Source organism: Megascapheus bottae, chromosome 10, assembly GCF_031878675.1.
Source record: "Megascapheus bottae isolate mThoBot1 chromosome 10, mThoBot2.hap1, whole genome shotgun sequence".
In the NCBI taxonomy this organism is placed as follows: domain Eukaryota; kingdom Metazoa; phylum Chordata; class Mammalia; order Rodentia; family Geomyidae; genus Megascapheus; species Megascapheus bottae.
In genome coordinates this window covers 5,422,389-5,441,173 of record NC_143518.1, presented here as the reverse complement: position 1 = coordinate 5,441,173, position 18,785 = coordinate 5,422,389, and positions in this window count along the sequence as shown.

Sequence of the window (18,785 nt, the reverse complement as noted above, 5' to 3'; positions counted from 1 at the left end):
TCGCTCAGTCTGTTTTACCAAGCATAAAATGAACTGTAAGCAAGATGCTAGTGGCTCAGACTTGTAACCCTAGCTACTTAGGAAAATGACCTGTGAGGCTCAAGGTCAAAGCCAAGCTAGGTAGAAAAGTTATGAGACTCCTCCAAAGTAACCAGCAAAAAGCAGTCTACAGGCATAGCTCACGTGGTAGAATACCAGCTGAGCAAGCAAGAGCAATTTTATACCTTCCAATTTAATTTCTTAATTTTGAGAAAATGATCATTGAAATAATAAAATGTGATTAGAACACGGCCATGCTTATTGATTTACAAGGAAAGTAAAATTTCAATCAGCTTGTAGCTTGATGTTACACTCATTCTTTTTTTTTTTTTTTTTTTTTAAAGTCCATGAGACTTGTCTCTGCCACTTTTCCGGTTTGGTTGTGTCTCGTCTCTGCCACTTCCGGCTTGGTTGTGTATGTGGGATACCGAGGAATCGAACCCGGGTCCTTGTGCATGCTAGGCAAGCACTTTAACCGCTAGGCCAAACTCCCAGGCCCTTGTTACACTCATTCTTTCCCTGGACTACTTATCTTTGACATGGGTCACAGCCAGCTAAAAACTTCCTTGCTCTTGTCTCGCACACATGTCTAGCAGCAAAAACAAAGGATCTGCTATCTTCTTTTAGTTTCTTTTGGGTTTTACCACTTGAACCACAGATCTGCTCCTGGAATTTTGCTGGTTAACTGAAGATGAGTCTCACACACTTTTCTGCCTGGGCTGGCTTTGAATCTCAATCCTCAGATCTCAGCCTGCTGTGTTGCTAGGATTACAGGTATGAGTCACCTTTGCTCAGTGAGAAAATACATTTGTGTACCAGTATACCACCCTGAGCTACTTGTTTGTACAGCCTATTAGTGGCGTGGGACCCAGTTTCAGATGGAGAGTTTCCTATCTTCTCTTTCAGCTTTTCCCTTCCCTCTCCTCCCTCTAATTCCACCCCCCCCCACCACAATCTCCCTTGCAGGGCTGAGGATCAAACCCCAAGGCTTACATCAGCACTCTGCCCCTGCACTTCATTTTCTTAGTGGCAGGATATACACACTAGGTGCAGTGACTTGTCCTTTTCTAAAGGGTGATGTCCCAACATGCTCCAGAATACCAGCCTTGGAAATCTTCACCATTATGGCAGGAAGGCCCCTTCATCTTCTTAGAGTTTGTCTTCCACCTTCTGGAGGGCATGTGTTTAGGCAATGTTCCAGAGAACTTGCCATTTGCTTCTTATCAAGTTTGCATAACATCACGATGGCCGCATAGCCCACTGATGTGTAAGTCTGAGGAATGTCCACATGACCTAGTCCTTTGAACTACATTGCTGTTAGCTGCTAAGCAAGGCAAGAAGCTTTAGGGGAAATTCCTGTACTTGCACGGGAAAAAGCTGCTGACCCTTAAAAAAAAAACAAAACTGTTAACATAGCTTCAACATTGCTGGGCGCAGTGGGTCACACCTGTAAATCCTACCTACTCAGGAGGGTGAGATCTGAGGATGACAGTTCAAAGCCAGCCTGGGCACTAAAGACCATGAGACTCTTATCTCCAATTAATCACTAGAAAATTGGAAGTAGTGCTGTGGCTCTAGGGGTAGGATGGTAACCTGGAGATGAAGAGCTCAGGGACAATGCCCAGGCCCAGAGTTCAAGCCCCATGACCGACAAAAAATAAAAGGAAATTAAAAAAAAAAAAAACAAAACTTTTGTTACTTCTTCCATTTGTTTCAGCTAAAAACGTCTTTGGAAATTTATGAGGAGCCAGCTATGGCCATTGAGTGACTTGACTCATTCCTCTAGACAACCTAGAGTAAACTTGCCTCTTAATATTGAACTGAGCATGCCTAGAAACCCATATCCACCATCTTTCCTTTTTGACCTCAGGCTCTAGGATCCTGGATCGTACAAGACCAGAAATGGCTCCCATCCTTCCCTTTTGAACTGACCTCAAACTGAATATTCTCATAGATGAGACTCAAATTCTTGAGTTTTCCTGCCTGGGCTGGCTTTGAACCAGGATTTCCATATCTCAGCCTCCTGTGTAGCTGGTATTATAGACATGATCCACTAGCACCTGGCAAATCTTTACTCTTTGCTCTTTGGTTGTGCTTTTTGGCTTTGCACTAAACAACATGCCAAGCCATCGCATTGAGTGATATCGTTGTTGAGAGTATGGGTAGTTTAGGTTAACTAACATAAACCTGGGACATAGTCATAAATGTAACCAATGGTCTATTCCTGTGAATGCAAATTATTTCTGGTGCACCTTCCTTCCTAGTGGGAATGAAGAAGAATGTAATTGTGATCCTGTCTACATTAACCTGTCCTAGGGCTGGATACCATATCCAGCCAGCGCTGGGACTACTCTTTGGTAGTTTGTGCCATCTGCCCATAATTAATTTTATTTCTGCAGAAATCAAATTGAATAGACTCACAGGAATTGTTGTTCCTATGTCCCTTAATTTTCTTGAGGATGGAGGGGATGCCTACTATTCTACCTGGGTTATTCTTGTTTCCATTTTAATTTTTCATTTTTAAATAGTTGCACATTCATAAGAAGTTACAAAATGTGAAACAAATGGTCCTATGTGCCTACTTTTTCCATTTCCTCCTGGTCAAGGACGTAAGCCAGCCCATAATTTATCCCAGTTTCTCTTAACTGTATTTGATTCCAGTGGTATACAATTGAACATCATAGCAATTGCATCATTAAAGCAACTCAAAGACTAGCAAGACTAGCCAGGAACTGGTGGCTCCAATCTATCATCTTAGCTACTCAGGACATTGAGGTATGAGAATCAAGGTAAGAGCCAGCACAGGGCAGACAAACTAAGAGGTTCCAGCAAAATAGTCAGAAGTAGGGGGCCAGGAGTTTGGCCTAGTGGTTGAGTGCTTGCCTAGCAAACACGAAGACCCGGGTTCTATTTCTTGGTACCACATACATAGAAAAAGGCCGGAAGTGGTGCTGAGGCTCAAGTGGTAGAGCTCTAGCCTTGAGAAAGTCCAAGGACAGGGCTCAGGTCCTGAGCTCAAGCCCAGGACTGGCAAAAAAAAAAAAAAAAAAGTCAGAAGTGGGTTGTGGCTTGAGTGGTAGACCACTAGCCGAGAGAGGAAAAGCAGAGAAAGAGAGGAGGCTCTGAGTTCAAGCCCCAGGACTGGTATAAAAAAACGAACTTGTTGTTCACTACCACAGTCAGCTAGTAGAGGCTTCCTAGGGCCGCCATCATCTGTGAACACACCTGGAATGGAAATTCTTGTTCTATAGTACAAGATGCAGAGACACAACTGCCAAAGTTTAGATTCTGGTTGCTCCCAAGGCAAGTCCTGACTTGAGCACAATATTGCAGAAGTCATACCCAGGGACCAAGAAGCTGCCATGCCCTTCCCAGCTAGGGTGTCAGCTGGGATCTCCTGCTCCACATCCAGAAGAGGACGGTCCTGCTAGCCAATGGCAATCCTGCATGACAGGACAAAGGCCTGGGCCACTGGCAGGTGACAGGGCAGCAGCTGGTGGAAGAGACAAGGTCCAGGCAACCAACACATCTGCTCTGCCTCCCAGAGAAGACACTGTGCAACAAAGTTATCAACAAGGGGAGTGTGGAGTTTGGCCTAGTGATAGAGTGCTTGCCCAGCATGCACAAAGACCAGGGTTCAATTCCTTGGTACCACTTATAGAAAAAGCCGGAAGTGGTGCTATGGCTCAAGTGGTAGAGCTCTAGCCTTGAGAAAGTCCAAGGACAATGCTCAGGCCCTGAGTTCAAGGCCCAGGGCTGGATTTTAAAAAACAAACAAAAAACAAAAACAAAACCCATGGGAAGTGGGGAGGTGGCTATGTTCAGGAAGGGTAGTTTAGAAAGGCCACTGTGACCAGGATATGGGAAATAGAAGGATGGCGGTGGGAGGGGTGAGGAGAACCTGCAATGCTCCTGCTACCTCTCCCAACATCCCCAAGGCATGGTCCTAAAGACATTTGTTTCCTAAATAAATACTGTATATGTATGTGTTGTGTGTCACAGGGCTTGAACTCAGGAGCTGAGCTCTGTCCCTAAGCCCTTTTGCTGAAGGCTAGCACTCTACCACTTTGAATCACAGTGCCATTTCTAGTTTTCTGGTGGGTAATTGGAAATAAGAGTCTCATGGATTTTCCTGTCCAGGCTGGCTTTGAACTGTGATCCTCAGATCTCAGCCTCCTAAGTAGCTAGGATTACAGATGTGAGCCACCAGCACCCACTAATACATGCTTTTTTCTGGGAATTACTTTTTGCTAATAATTAGATAGTATTAGACTGAGTTGCATTGAGGCACAGAGAAATTTGAGTTAGTGACAAACTAGACATGTCATTGAAAAATACACACCCACACATGTTAGATATTGGCTACTTTTAAGAATTTGTAAAAGGCAACAAGACAAGTCTAATGTTGACGTTGGGTATCTTATCTGTTTCTTCTTAATAAGGCTATATGTAAATGAACTACCTCTGGAGGGGAAAACAGATAAGTCATATTAAATGGCTTTCTTCAAATACTTCATAAAACGCTGCACTTCCCAGCACTGTGCCACCACATATTGATTTTTTTCCTTATATATCATCATCTGTCTTTCTAGTAAAAATATTTCACTTCTTTTCTTGGAGGTTAAAATGATTGTGTTAATTCTGTCACCGTTCATGAAGGGAACGACCAAGGAGAAGCACGCCAACAATTCCAGTCAGATAGGCCTGGCCTGTCTCCAAATTCCCAAGTCTATATGATGAACTTCATCTAATTCTTTTTCCATTCACATAATTCGCTTCTTAATTTGGGATTTCTCACCTGGACTTGTTTCTAAACCATGCTTATGCTTGTTGTTTTTGAACTGTTACCATATTTATTTTGATCAGATCCATCTCTGGTCATGAATACAACAATCCTGTAATATGTTTCACCATTAAAGGTTTCAAGTCTTCTTTTCTTCCCCTCAGTACTAGGATATAAAGTGAAGGCACTGTACCCCTTGAGCCACACCCTCAGTCCTTTGTTCCCTTTCATTTCAACCTCCCTTAATGCTTCCCTCTCCTTAGTCTTTTTGCTGAAGAGGAGCCCAGACTACTCGGGTTACACTACTAATTGCTGAATCTTTCTCTGGATTTACAGAACCCAGGATATCTGGAGGACCTTTGTAACACCTCTTCTTAGGCTTTGGTTCTATGCATCAAATAGCAATAAAAGATCAAGTCAAAAAGGAACTCTTAAGAGCCATCCCTGGGAGGCTGAGAAGGAAAGGATGGGGAAAACCCTGTTTCTCTCTTTTTCCTTATAAAAGCTCTGCTACCCCTACTCCTCAAGATGGAGCTGTGAGGTGACAGGCCCTAATCAAATTTGGCAGGTTGCTCAGTGTTGGGGTCCAGTCCCCCAATATTAAGGTCTGTGATCAAAGGAATAGTCTGACACAAAAGCAGAAGTTAAACAGAGTTTTATTCTGCGCTTAGCATCGAGAATCATACTGACCAGTCAGGGACATCTTGAAGATGGGAGTGAGAGAGCGACCCTGCCTAATCTTACAGGCTACCTTTATAGACCACCAGCCATGTGGCTGGGCTGGCCATACACAGGTGGCCAATGGAATTCAACATAGTTGATTGATGTCTGGGGCAACCACTGACACCTTTGCTGTTTGAATGGACCTATCATCTCAGTGGGCTTCTGGCGCACTGCTCTGATGACAAAGGAAAGGGATGGAGTTTCCTGGCAGTCCAAGGTGGTAGGGTAGGGAGAAATTCTGGTAACCCCACCTGGTTAAACTGCTCTTATCTGAGCAGTTATCAGGGATTTTACAGCCCCTGCTTTGGGTCAGGTACTCCTTTGTTATGAAGATGGGAGATGCCTATAAGGGATGGGTTTTTGAGGAAGTCCCATTCACTCAGTTTTGGTGGTTCATGCCTATAATCCTAGCTACTAGGAAGCTGAGATCTTATACCAGAGTTTGAAACCAACCTGGGCCGAAAAGTCTGTGAGACTCTTATTTCCAATTAACCAGCAAAAGCCACACATGGGGGCATGGCTCAAGTGTTAGAATGCCAATCTTGAACAAAAAAAGCCAAGAGACACAATCAATGTCTAGTACCTGCATTAAAAAGAGATTGAGTCTTCTAATAAACCTGGCTCCTTCCTATGAGCTCTGTTTCTCTAGTGTACTCAACAAGTAGAATTAGAGATACAAAACTTCCTTTTCCTGTAGTTTTTTTATGAGAATCTACGAAAGACTGCTGTGAACCTGTTGTATGTTGGTACCACAATTAACATTAAATGTACAATTCAGAATGAATGGATAATGCAGTAAAGAAAACAGGAAATGTAACATTAGAAAACATCAATGAAAGAAAATGTGATCCCAGAGCAGGTAGAACCTGGTGAGTAGCTGCATGAGCAGGAGGCGGATGCGTGTGTGTGTGTGTGTGTGGTGTGTGTGTGTGTGTGTGTGTGTGTGTGTGTGTGTGTGTGTCTGGAGATCAGGTGTCCACGTGGCTCTCAGCTGCAGGGTCTGGCTGGTCTGTTGGTCTCTCACTTCCTCCATTCGGCAATCCTTCCCTGCAGAGCTGCACTGTGGGGAAGGCAGGCGGAAATACCAGAAGGATTAGGGGACGGCCTCTATCCTTCCCGCCTGCACCCAGGCACAATACTGATGCAAAGTGACCTGCAGCCCCGAGAAAGGGAGAGGAGGGCTGTTTTCAAGAGTCAGACGTAAAAGGGAAGATTTCAGGCACAAATGACAGTTGAACTGGACTGGAAGGCAGGACATTCAGCAGATGGAAACAAGGAGAGGGTGAACAGAATACAGGCTCTGTGGGGGTTTGGAGGGAAAAGGCTGCAGAAAAAGGGACATGAGTATAAGTATGATATTATTATTATTATTATTTGTGTGTGACGATATTGAGGCTTGAACTCTGAAACTGGGTACCATTGTTTAGCTTTGCCCCTCAAACCTCTACCTCTTGAGCTTTACCAGAGTTCCATGTTTAGCTTTTTGCTAGTTAAGTGGAGGTAAGAGTCCCATGGACTTTAATGCCTGGGCTAGCTTCAAACCATGATCCTCAGATCTCAGCCTGATACCTGACATTACAGGTATGAATCTGGCAGTGTGTGCATTGTTGATCATTAAGCAATAGATAACCATTCACTCTCCATGCTTCCATGATCTGTACAAATAAAAACCAGCTGGTCCTTACATAGCATTATACAGTGAGTGTTGACTCATTGTTTTCTGTAACACAATGTGTAATTATCACATGGATTGTTTTAACCATTTATGGGTGTGCAGCAGTGGCATTAACTGCATCCACCATTTACACAGTGCTTCACCAACACAGCCATCCCCTCCCCCACTGTAAGTTTTTATGGATTTTTTGGAGCAGGAGGATGAAGGCATTTTAGCCAGATTGTTCTAATCTCAGTATGTGAATTGACTGAGCTGACCTCATTTGCTGTGGCAAAGGCCAGAGAGAAGTAGAAGGTTACTAGGAGAAATTTGGTACAAAAGGAGTAGTCCTTGGAAGAAATGAAAGAAGGAAGAACTGTAAAAAAAAAAAAATTCACGATTTGCCAGGAGTGTGGCCTGGGGATAGAATGCTCGCCTAGCATGCACAAAGCCCTGAGTTCTATTCCCCAGAACAGAAAAAGCCAGAAGTGGCACTGTGGCTCAAGTGGCAAACTGATTGCCTTGAGCAAAAAGTGTCCAATGGCAGTGCCGGGGCCCTGAGTTCAAGCCCCAGGACTAGCTAAAAAAAAAAAAAAAATAATAATAATAAATTCACCGTTTATCTGCAAGGACTCGCTGTGAGAGTGGAGGTACAGAACAGGACCCTAAAAGTTATTGTTAATATTTACAATATCTCTAAGGAAAAACATTTTCCTCTATAAAAAAAAATTATAAAAGTACCTCAAGTAGCTAGGGGTTTGTGGCTAGATCTCGGGATTGAGGTTCAAAGCCAGAATTGGCAGGAAAGTCCAAGAGATGCTTATGTTCAACTAACCAGCAAAAAACTGGAAGTGGAGCTGTGGCTCAAGTGTTAGAGACTTAGCTTTGAGTGAAAAAGCTAAGAGACAGCTCCCATTCTCTGATGTTCAAGCCTCAGTACCATTATACACAAAAAAGTAATAAAAATAACATTATTTAAAGCAATCCAATTGCTCCCCCTTCTGGCCAAGAAGAGGAACACAGCCAGACAAGCAATTTGGAAAAGTCAGGTAAAGGAGAAAATGGAGTAGGAAATATGTTTCACGGAGAGAGGCATTTGTGCTAGACTTAGTACTGTGAAATTAGAGTATGTTTATGTCAATGATTTATAAAGATTCAAACATATAATGTGGATCAAACATGAGACCACCTCCCAGAAACAAGACTGGCAACATTTTGATGTGCTGGTTTCCCACATTATTTTCTAGTCATATATGGTATTGTTATCCTTAAAGCTTAGGAGAAGAGGAGGATCCTGACTTTGTTCTCGATCGTTCTGTTATACACCTTTTCACCTCCCTCCCCCTCTCCTTCCCTCCCTCCCTCCCCCTCTCCTTCCCTCCCTCCCTCCCTTCCTTCCCTCCCTTCCTCTCCTTTTCTCTTCCTTCCTTCCTTCCTTCCTTCCTTCCTTCCTTCCTTCCTTCCTTCTTTCTTTCTTTCTTTCTTTCTTTCTTTCTTTCTTTCTTTCTTTCTTTCTTTCTTTCTTTCTTTCTTTCTTCTCTGTTGTTGTTGCAGCACTCAGAGTCTTGGGCTTGCAGGCAGGGCTTGCTCTACCCCTGAGCCATACCTCCAGCCATTTTTTCCCCCAGTCCTGAGGCTTGAACTCAGACTCTGGGCTCTGTCCCTGAAATTCTTATGCTTAAGGCTAGTGCTCTGCCAGTTGAACCACAGTGCCATTTCTGACTTTTATTGGTAAGAAGAGTTTCATGGACTTTTCTGTCCAGGCTGGCTTCAAACCTCAACCCTCAGATCTCAGCCTCTTGAGTAGCTAGTTTACAGGAATGAACCATTCCTCCAACATTTTTATTTTATTTTATTTTATTTTTTGCCAGTCCTGGGCTTGAGCTCAGGGCCTGAGCACTGTCCTTGGACTTTCTCAAGGCTAGAGCTCTACCACTTGAGCCTCAGCACCACTTCCAGCTTTTTTGTATGTATGTGGTACCAAGGAATCGAACCCGGGTCTTCATGCATGCTAGGCAAGCACTTTAACCACTAGGCCAAACTCCCGGCCCCTCCTCCAACATTTTTATACAATGGCAATCTATTGATTATTTTTAGATAGGGTCTTTCTTCCTGAGTAGGAATGCTCCCGGACTGGAATTTGCCTTTTTAGGCTTTCTATCCTACCTGAGATGACTGGCTTGGACCACAACGGCCAGTGTTTTTCTGTGGAGACTTTTCTGCCTGGGCTGTGTCCCATGCAAGTGGGATGAAAGGGCCATGCCACCATGCTGGTTGAAAGGGTTTCCTGTACACGCTCAGGCTGGCCTTGATTAGTGATGATCCCATTCTCAACTTCATAGCTAGCGCCACAGTCTTTTTTTTTTTTTTTTTTTTTTTTTTTGCCAGTCCTGGGCTTGGGCTCAGGGCTTGAGCACTGTCCTTGGACTTTCTCAAGGCTAGAGCTCTACCACTTGAGCCTCAGCACCACTTCCAGCTTTTTGCTATGTATGTGGGGTACCGAGGAATTGAACCCGGGTCTTCGTGCATGCTAGGCAAGCACTCTACCACTAGGCCAAACTCCCGGCCCTAGCTCCACAGTCTTAAAGGAAGAATAAGATATTTTTCTGACACATGAGTTTTTAGTAAATCTTGATAAAACCAGAGAAGCTTTACTTATTGCTTCTATATGAATTCCTATAATACCACTGGGGAATCTTAAGCCCTTTCTCTCCACCAAATAAAGAATTATAAGGGGAAAAAACAAGATGATTGGGAGGGGGTCTGGAGAGGGAAATGGGGATAAAAACAAGAGAAAGGGGCGTGCTGAGAAGTAATGCACCTATTACCTGATGAATGTAACTGTAACCCTCTATACATTACCCCGACAATTTAAAAAAAAGAATTATGAGCTAGGAAAAGTAGAAAAAGAGACAAATATTACTTGAAAGTAGGAAAGGAGGAAGGTATGGGGGAGGAGAAGGAGAAGGAAGGGGGATACACACTTCTCCATGTTAAGAGAGTGAAAAATTGGGCCTGGACACAAGTAGCCCATCTCATCAAAAAGCTAGGGACGCCTGTCTCCACCATGGTTCTCGCATCTGCTTCCAGAGGTCTTGAGGAAGAGGAGGGGTGTTATCTCCATTGCATCACTATTTCTCCCTATAGGCCTAATCTTCCCCTTTTTGTTTCTCCCTTGTATACTTGCCAGGATCCCAGTGACTACACTGAAAGTCACACTAATACACTTGCGAGTTCAGCTACTGCAAACCTCTACCTGGCTTCCAGATGAGGGTCACACCTGTCTAGCTGCCCTGCATGGCCATTCAGCCTGCCAGGAAGCTCACCAGTAACAGGAAAACATGATCACCAATATCCTTTGTGTAGGAAAACTATATCCAATGGCACTCTTAGCTTTGGACCAACCCACATGGGCTAAGATGTTAAATATTATTCCTTTCCTTTCTTTTCCATCTTTCATTTTTCTTCATGTCTCTCTTATCACAGCCCCACACCCCTCCCAGGCTTTATTTTGCTCTATTGTGAGGAAATGTGTGCTCGATCTCAAACTGACTCACCGACAGACAGATCGACAGATCATCGCTGGGACAAACCAATAAGGGGAGCCAAACTAATTAAAAACGACTCTGAAAGAGAATTACTTGCTGGGAAGTAGTTTAGGGCTCACACAAACTTAGGGACAATGATGACAATTGTGACCCAAATACCTGCATGAATCATTTCAGGAAGAAATCAGTTTGGGGCTCATGGTTTCAGTCCATGTTTGCACGCCCCCTCTACTTGAGCAGAACATGGAGGCAGGAGCCTTTGGCAAAGTCTAAACTTCAAAGGCACCCCTCCCCCGTGACCCACTTTCTCTAGACACCACCTGCTAAAGTTTCCATCACCTCCCAAAATAGTGCTACCAGCACTGGGGACCAAGTACATGAGCAGTCAAACATGCAGGGCCTCTGAGCACTATGCCATGGTCCCAGAAGACTTGAATGCGAACAATGGACTGCTGGACCCCAGAGACTTGCCAGAGTGCATCCCCAGTCAGATGAAAGAACTCGCGGAAAGCATGCTTGGCGGCGTGGAGCCTCTGATTGGGTCTGGGGACTGACATGGCCTCCAGGACACTGAGACCAAGAACGGGACCCATGTGTTACAGGTCCTCGGTGTCAGAATCATACAGAGATAAAAACTGGTGCACACAGTAACAAGCTTTCGCTTCCATGCTGAAGGATAAGGTAGGGTGATGAGGCTGGAGCAGAACACCTGCTTAATGTGTGTGAGCTCCTGAGTCTGCTACTAATGCTGAGGGAAAACAAAAAAGAAACAGAAAAAGAGATTTATTTCCTCCCCACCTCCCAATGATCGAGGTTGCCTGCCAGGCTGCATCCCTGACATTACCACTTGGGGAACCCATGGACACGCATCCAATCACCACTGGGTGTGAGCAGTGCAGGCAGACCCTCCACTTGCCAAGAGCCAACATCTGGACCTTGTTCACTTTAACTCTTCAAGATGGTTTTCTCATTTATTCTAGGAACATGGCCCCAGGGCCCAAGCCATGTGCTGGGAGGACTCAGGTTTTCACTCAGTCCTTGATACTGACTGGGCCTTGGGTGGAAGCTGGAATTCTACTTTGTGGTTAACATTGTTGGAAGAATTCAGGATGCTTTTTTTTGTTTTGTTTTGTTTTGTTTTGTTTTTTGCCAGTCCTGGGCTTGAGCTCAAGGCCTGAGCACTGTCCTTGGACTTTCTCAAGGCTAGAGCTCTACCACTTGAGCCTCAGCACCACTTCTGACTTTTTTTTCTATGTATGTGGTACCGAGGAATCAAACCCGGGTCATTGTGCATGCTAGGCAAGCACTCTTCCACTAGGCTAAACTCCCGGCCCAAGGATGCATTTTTTTTTTTTACATTTTATTCACATTTATTTTTTGTTTTTAGTGTGCTCACAGAAAATTAGAACACCTTAAGCAGGAGTTTAATAGCAATTTTTGTAAGCAAAGTTACATTCCTTCTCTAAATCAAACTGGTCAAAGCTTCTCCAATATTTACAAACCACGATAAGACAAGGTTCTGCACAAAATCAGGATGCATTTTAAATTCTGGTTGAGTGCTAGAAACCTAAATACTATCTCCAAATTTAACTGAGGGGAAAAATGCCAAGAGAGAAAAATCCAGGCAGACAGAGAAAGCAGCCCAGAGACAATGCTCATTGTCTTCCTGACGACTGGCTAATGAGAGAGCTCTGATGAAGACCCGGAGTAGATCTTCCCAGGGGAGAAGCAGCTCCCCTTGGCGTGGACAGTGATCCACCAGAACAGCTGGGACTCACCCAAAGGGCTACAAAAGTACTACTCAAATGCTGCAATGGACAACTCATCTCCAAACCTCCTCCTCGCTCTCTTGTCCTGAGAAGTCTGTTGTTACCTCCTGCCCCTCCTCCTCTCCCCATTCTCCTCATCCTCCCCCTTTCCTTTCTTCCTCCTCCCCTCCCAGGTGGACAGGACCTCATACGGCATAAGGCAATCCTTCCAGCCGGAAGTCCTGGGGAGAGGGGGTGTGCTTGTATCAACCCACGAGTAGCAAGAGGCCATCTGGACCTTCCCTGGCATGTTACCCTCACTTTCAAATAAATGTTGCCTTTGCTTTCCATTTTCCTGCCTTATCATTCTTTATGTGGTGGACAAGAGAAGGACACAAGACCCCTAGAGAGTATCAAGACTAAAATACATAATTGGAAATTATTCCATTGGCCAAATCTGCCTTTGTTTTCTGCGCTCTCTCTCTCCCCCTCTCTGTCCCTCTCTGTCTGTCTGTCTGTCTGTCTGTCTCTGTCTCTGTCTCTCTCTCTCTCCTCTTTCTTTCTTTTGCCAGTCCTGGAGCTTGAACTCAGGCCCTGAGTTCAAGCTCCAGGACCTGGGCACTGTCCCTGAGCTCCTTCTGTACAAGGCTATCACTCTACCAGTTGAGCCACAGTGTCACTTCTAGCTATTTCTATATATGTGGTACTGAGGAATTGAACCCAGAGCTTCATTCACGCTAGGTAAGCACTCTACCAATAAGCCATACTCCCAGTCCTCTGCCTTTGTTTTCAATGGGAGGTAAAACAGTGCAAAGCTAGAATAGTAGCAGCTGGGAAAGCTTACTCCGAAGTAGGTTAATTGGCTCAGGTCTATTTTAGAGGTCAGGTAGTATTAAGAGATTACAGGAAGCAAAATATCTTCTACTTATCCTAAATGGTGTTTAGAAAACTCATGACTATCAGCTTTTTTGTTTCTTACGGTGAATGCATAAAATAATTCTGGTGATTTTTCAAGTCACTTGGAAGGAATAGGGGTGGGGGTAGAATAACATAGTTCTATACATTGTTTTTCTTTCTCATGGAGGCTTTAATACTTGTTTGATAAGGGGACAATATCTTTCTAGTATTTCTCCTAATTCTGTGTATGTATGCGTGCACTGGTGCTGTGGCTGAGCTTCTTTTTGCTCTACCACTTGAGCCATGGCTTTACTTCTGGTATTTTCTGCTGGTCAATTGGAGAAAAGAGTCTCACAGACTTTCCTATCCAGGCTAGCTTCAAACTGTGATCCTCAGATTTTAGCCTCCTCAGTAGCTAGAATTACAGGTATGAGACACTGGTGCCTAGTTCTCCACCACCCCCCCCCCCCCCCGCCAGTCCTGGGCCTTGAACTCAGGGCCTAAGCCCTGTCCTTGGGCTTTCTCAAGGCTAGAGTTCTACCACTTGAGCCACAGCACCACTTCTGGCTTTTTTCCTATGTATGTGGCACTGAGGAATCAAACCCAGGTCTTCGTGCATGCTGGGCAAGCACTCAACCACTAGGCCAAACTCCTGATCCTAGTTCTAATTCTTTTGAAAGAGTTTACGTACTCTTGCAAAGTTGGAGCCTAAAAGGTTATAGGACTTTCTGGAACTATGTAGAAAAGGCTTCAATTCTGGTATGGTACTGTGAACTTGAAAAATTCATGGTAAAAGAAACCATCTAGGGCCAGGAGCAAGGCCTAGTGCTAGAGTGCTCATCTAGTATGCATGAAGTGCTGGGTTTGATTCCTTGGTATTACGTACACAGAACAAGCCAGAAGTGGTGCTGTGGCTCAAGGGTAGAGCACTAGCCTTGAGAAAACCCAAGGATAGGGCTCAGGCCCTGAGTTCAAGACTCAGGCCCTGAGTTCAAGTCTCAGGACTGGCAAACACACACACACACACACACACACACACACACACACACACACACACACACACACCCCACCTATAAATACTAGGGTCCTGGAGGCAGCTAGCAAGTAATGAAGTTATTAGTAAAAATAAAATCTACTGTGCTTGCCTAGTATGCCCAAAGACCCGGGTTCCATTCCCCGGTACCACATATATAAAAGACAGGAGTGGTGCTGTGGCTCAAGTGGCAGAGTGCTAGCTTTGAGTAAAAAGACCAAGGACAGTGCTTCAGACTCTGAGTTGAAGCCCCAGGACTGACAAAAAAAAAAAAAGTGTGAGCTAGCCAGGTAGCTCACGCCTGTAAAATACTAACTACTCAAGAGGCTGAGATCTGAGGATCATGGTTCAAAGCCAGCTCAGGAATGAAAAGTCCATGAGACTTATTTCCAATGACCACCAGAAACCCAGAAGAGGCGCTATGGTTCAAATGGTAAAGCAGTAGCCTTAAGCTGAAGCCCTCAGGGACAGTGCCTGGCCCAGGGTTCAAGCTCCATGACCAACAAAAACAAAACAAAAAAAAGTATGAGCTGTTTGAGTCAGGACCAACCCCTCCTCTCCTAACTATGAACAAAAAATTCCTTTTAGACAGATATAGGTCAAAAATCTGTCTCTCCTACAACCTTAGGGCAGGATACAGACCTCCTGACAGCTGCATTTAAGTTTCAGATAGATGTGACCAAGAGGTAGATGTTCCCTTCTTCTTGTGCCAAGTCCTAGCCTATGGGATGGAAGGTCTTCTTGGGCACGGGACCATACCCTTGTCTACATCATATAGCCACAGTCCCATGCCAGGAGAGGCAAGCTAAGAACTAAACATGTTCTCTTCCTTCACCTAGGCCTGGTGCCAAGGTAGGTGGTCTCCAGAAAAAAGTGTGCCCTTACCACTACACCAAGCCCCAGAGTCAGGAATCAGAGGTCACTCGTAGGAGAAGTAGGCCAGGAAAGGGCCCTTCCTTCCTTCCCTCAGAACTGACCTCATATGTAATGGTGGAGACAATTTAAGATTCAGCATATCTGAGTTGGATCCTGGGCACCAGTGTTCATGCCTGTAATCCTAGCTAATGAGAAAGCTGAGACCTGGAGGGTGGCAGTTCAAAGACAACCCAGGAAATGTCGGGAGCAAGAGTGGAAACAAACTGTACTTTGATTTGCATCAGATAATTGCTTGATTGTCTTATTGTTTTTTGGCCTTCTCCTGTTCAATTGATCTGAGATTTACCATATGAATGTAACCCTCAACAGCTCCCTGATTAACGATCTGGATGTAACACCTGGGAGGGCCCTGGTCTCGGGAGGGGATAAAAACTTTGTGTTAAGAATAAACGAGGCTGCAGTTTTTGCCTGGGCTGCAGACCTCCCGGACCCGATGTGTTTGTCTCTCTTCTATTTTTTCCAGTCCCTGCCCCCTATTTCAGGAACCCCAATTTGCTGCCGGTAGGCCCCGGCATCTGGCGCCCGAACAGGGACCCTGAAAATCTGGGATGACGGTGGAGGACCCCGCTGTGGTGAGTAACACATCGTAGGACTATTAAGAGAGGATCTTAAGAGAGTGTATAGTCAGGAGTAAAAATTATGGGTCAAGTTAATAGCCATAGGTCATTTGTACCGATCTTAACAGACCTACTTGAAGCCCACGGAACGTGGGTGGAAAAAGGGGTGCTTCAGAGCTTCCTACAGTTTGTCGAGGAGGCATGCCCGAGGTTTTTAGAGGAGAAATTCCAAAAAACCTGGCAGCAGATAGGAAAAAGAATTCAAGAATATTATAATGTATATGGCCCCGAAAAGACCCCAGTAGAGGCTACTGATGTATGGAATCTAGTAAATGAATGCATAGATCCTCAACATGAGAATGCTGAACTTAATCTTGAATTAAGGGAAATTTATGAGTTAAAGGACCCTTCTGAAAAACCTGAGGCTGAGCCATATGCCGCAGCCCAAGAGAGTCTAAGTGAGATCTTGAAAAGGGAACAACAACCAGTAGATATTGAGTATCAGAATTCAGGTTTGAATACCAAGGAGGAAAGTTATGATGAGTCAATGGAGGGCCGGATGGCTACGGTGGAGAAGAAGTTAGAAGAAATGCTACATTTTCTATCTAAAATGGGGATGGAGCAGAGAGCCCCCCCAGAAGTAGGAAAGAAAGATGACCCTCAGGCCACTATGGTGTCTGATTCTAAACCTTACCCCTCACACCCACCGCCACCGGCTGCAGCCTTACGGCCTCAATCCCTTTTTCAACCTTTAGGCAAGCCTAAAGGCCCTAGCAACAAGTCCCTTTTAACAGGCACCACAACCAGGCGCAGTGCATCACAATTAAACCTGACTCAGGCTGCTAGAGAGAGGGAAGATATTTCAGGGCCTCGATGCTTCCCTAGTTTAGTTGATCATGATGAACAAGTATACCATCAACCTGTTCCTGTTAAACTATTACAGGATTTAAAGAGTGCCTGCTCCCAATATGGGCCAACTGCCCCTTTTACTCAAGTAATATTAGAGGCCGCGTGTGCTGGTATTGCATGCCCAAATGACTGGAAGCGGCTTGCCAGAGCATGCCTTAGTGCAGGAGAGTACTTATTATGGGAGACAGAGTTCACTGCACAGTGTCGGGCTAAAATTGAAACAAATAGGTCTAAGAACCTGCCTTACACTGTTGATCAGTTGTTAGGAGAGGGAACCTATAAAAACACCGAAGATCAATTGGGTTATGCAAAGGAGGCCTATTTACAAATAAATGCTGCGGCGAGAGAGGCTTGGAAAAGGTTATGCAATTCCAATCGTACAAAAAATCTAGTAGAAGTTAAACAGGGACCGAATGAACCTTATCTAGAATTTTTGTCTCGATTAATGGAAACTGCAGACCGCCTAGTACAAGATGAGAACGCAAGGAGGATTATAGTTAGACACATAGCCTATGAAAATGCCAACGCCGCCTGTCAGGCGGCTATCAGACCCCATAGGAATAAGGGAGGAATCACGGACTTTATTTCACTGTGTGCTGATATTGGACCCTCCCATGTACAAGGCCTTACTTTAGCCGCCGCTCCTCAAGGAAAGACTGTTACTGAGTTTCTAAAATATAGAGGTCAGCGGCATTCTCGGGATGCTAGACCCCCAGGGCGTTGCTTTTCTTGTGGACAAATAGGACATTGGATGACGCAATGCCCACGCCAGGCCAGGTTACAAAGAGAAAAATCACCTGGCACATGTCCACGCTGTGGTAAAGGGAAGCACTGGGCTAAAGATTGCAAGTCAGCAACAAATCGCAATGGCCGCCCGTTTTCGGGAAACTGGAGAAGGGGCCAGCCCCTGGCCCCGCAAAACCATGGGGCAGTCCCTCCCTCTTCTCGGCCACAAGTGCATCTTCTAACAAGCCCCCAAGATCAGTCTCCAGCCTCCTCCGTGCCACCCCAGGCAGTGCAGGATTGGACCTCTGTTCCTCCACCTGCTCAGTATTGACCCCAGAGATGGGGACACAAGCTCTCCCCACGGGGGTCTTCGGCCCCCTTCCTCCGGGAGTGGCTGGATTGCTGTTAAGGTGAAGTAGCTCAGCCCTTAAAGGGATACAGATTACACCTGGTAAAATTGACCAGGATTTTACTGGAGAAATCAAAGTACAGTTTGTTTCCACTCTTGCTCCCAAGGTCAAGGCATCGTGGAGAGAGCTAATGGATTATTAAAACATCAAATTGCTAAAATACAGAAAGGGGAGTCGTATCCCGCTACCCCTGTGAATATACTTAATCATGCTTTATTTGTTTTAAATTTTTTGAATTTGGATTCAAATAATTTATCTGCTGCTCAGCGATTCTGGGAAAAAAGAGAGCAGCGTGCTTTTGCCTTAGTAAAGTGGAAGGATCCCCTAACTGGTGCTTGGCATGGACCCGATCCTGTTCTAACCTGGGGTCGAGGGCATGTATGTGTTTTTTCACAAGGAGAAAATGACGCCCGCTGGCTGCCTGAACGCTGCGTTCGGATCGTGGAGAGTGACAGTGGCCATCCAAGCAGCGACTCACTGGGCCTACACCCCCAACCCTCCAGTGGTGCATCCTGCGACGTGGAAAGGACCTGAGTTATCTGTGCATGTCAATTGGGACTGCTACTGATCCACTTGTTCCACACATTCATATGAGCTGTGTTTCTCCTCCTTTTACTATTATGTAGGGACCTTTTAACATATTTATTGACTCTACACAATTTAATATGTGACATTATTTTGTCTTTACCATCCCTCTTCTTAATAACCTTTTTTGTAAAAGATGCCCAGGTGAAAAGCAAAGGCCTCCAGAGGTAAGTAGAAGTCGGCCGACCCCCTGTATGTCTGTGTTTTGTTTTATTTTTTTTATTCTATTTTATTTTA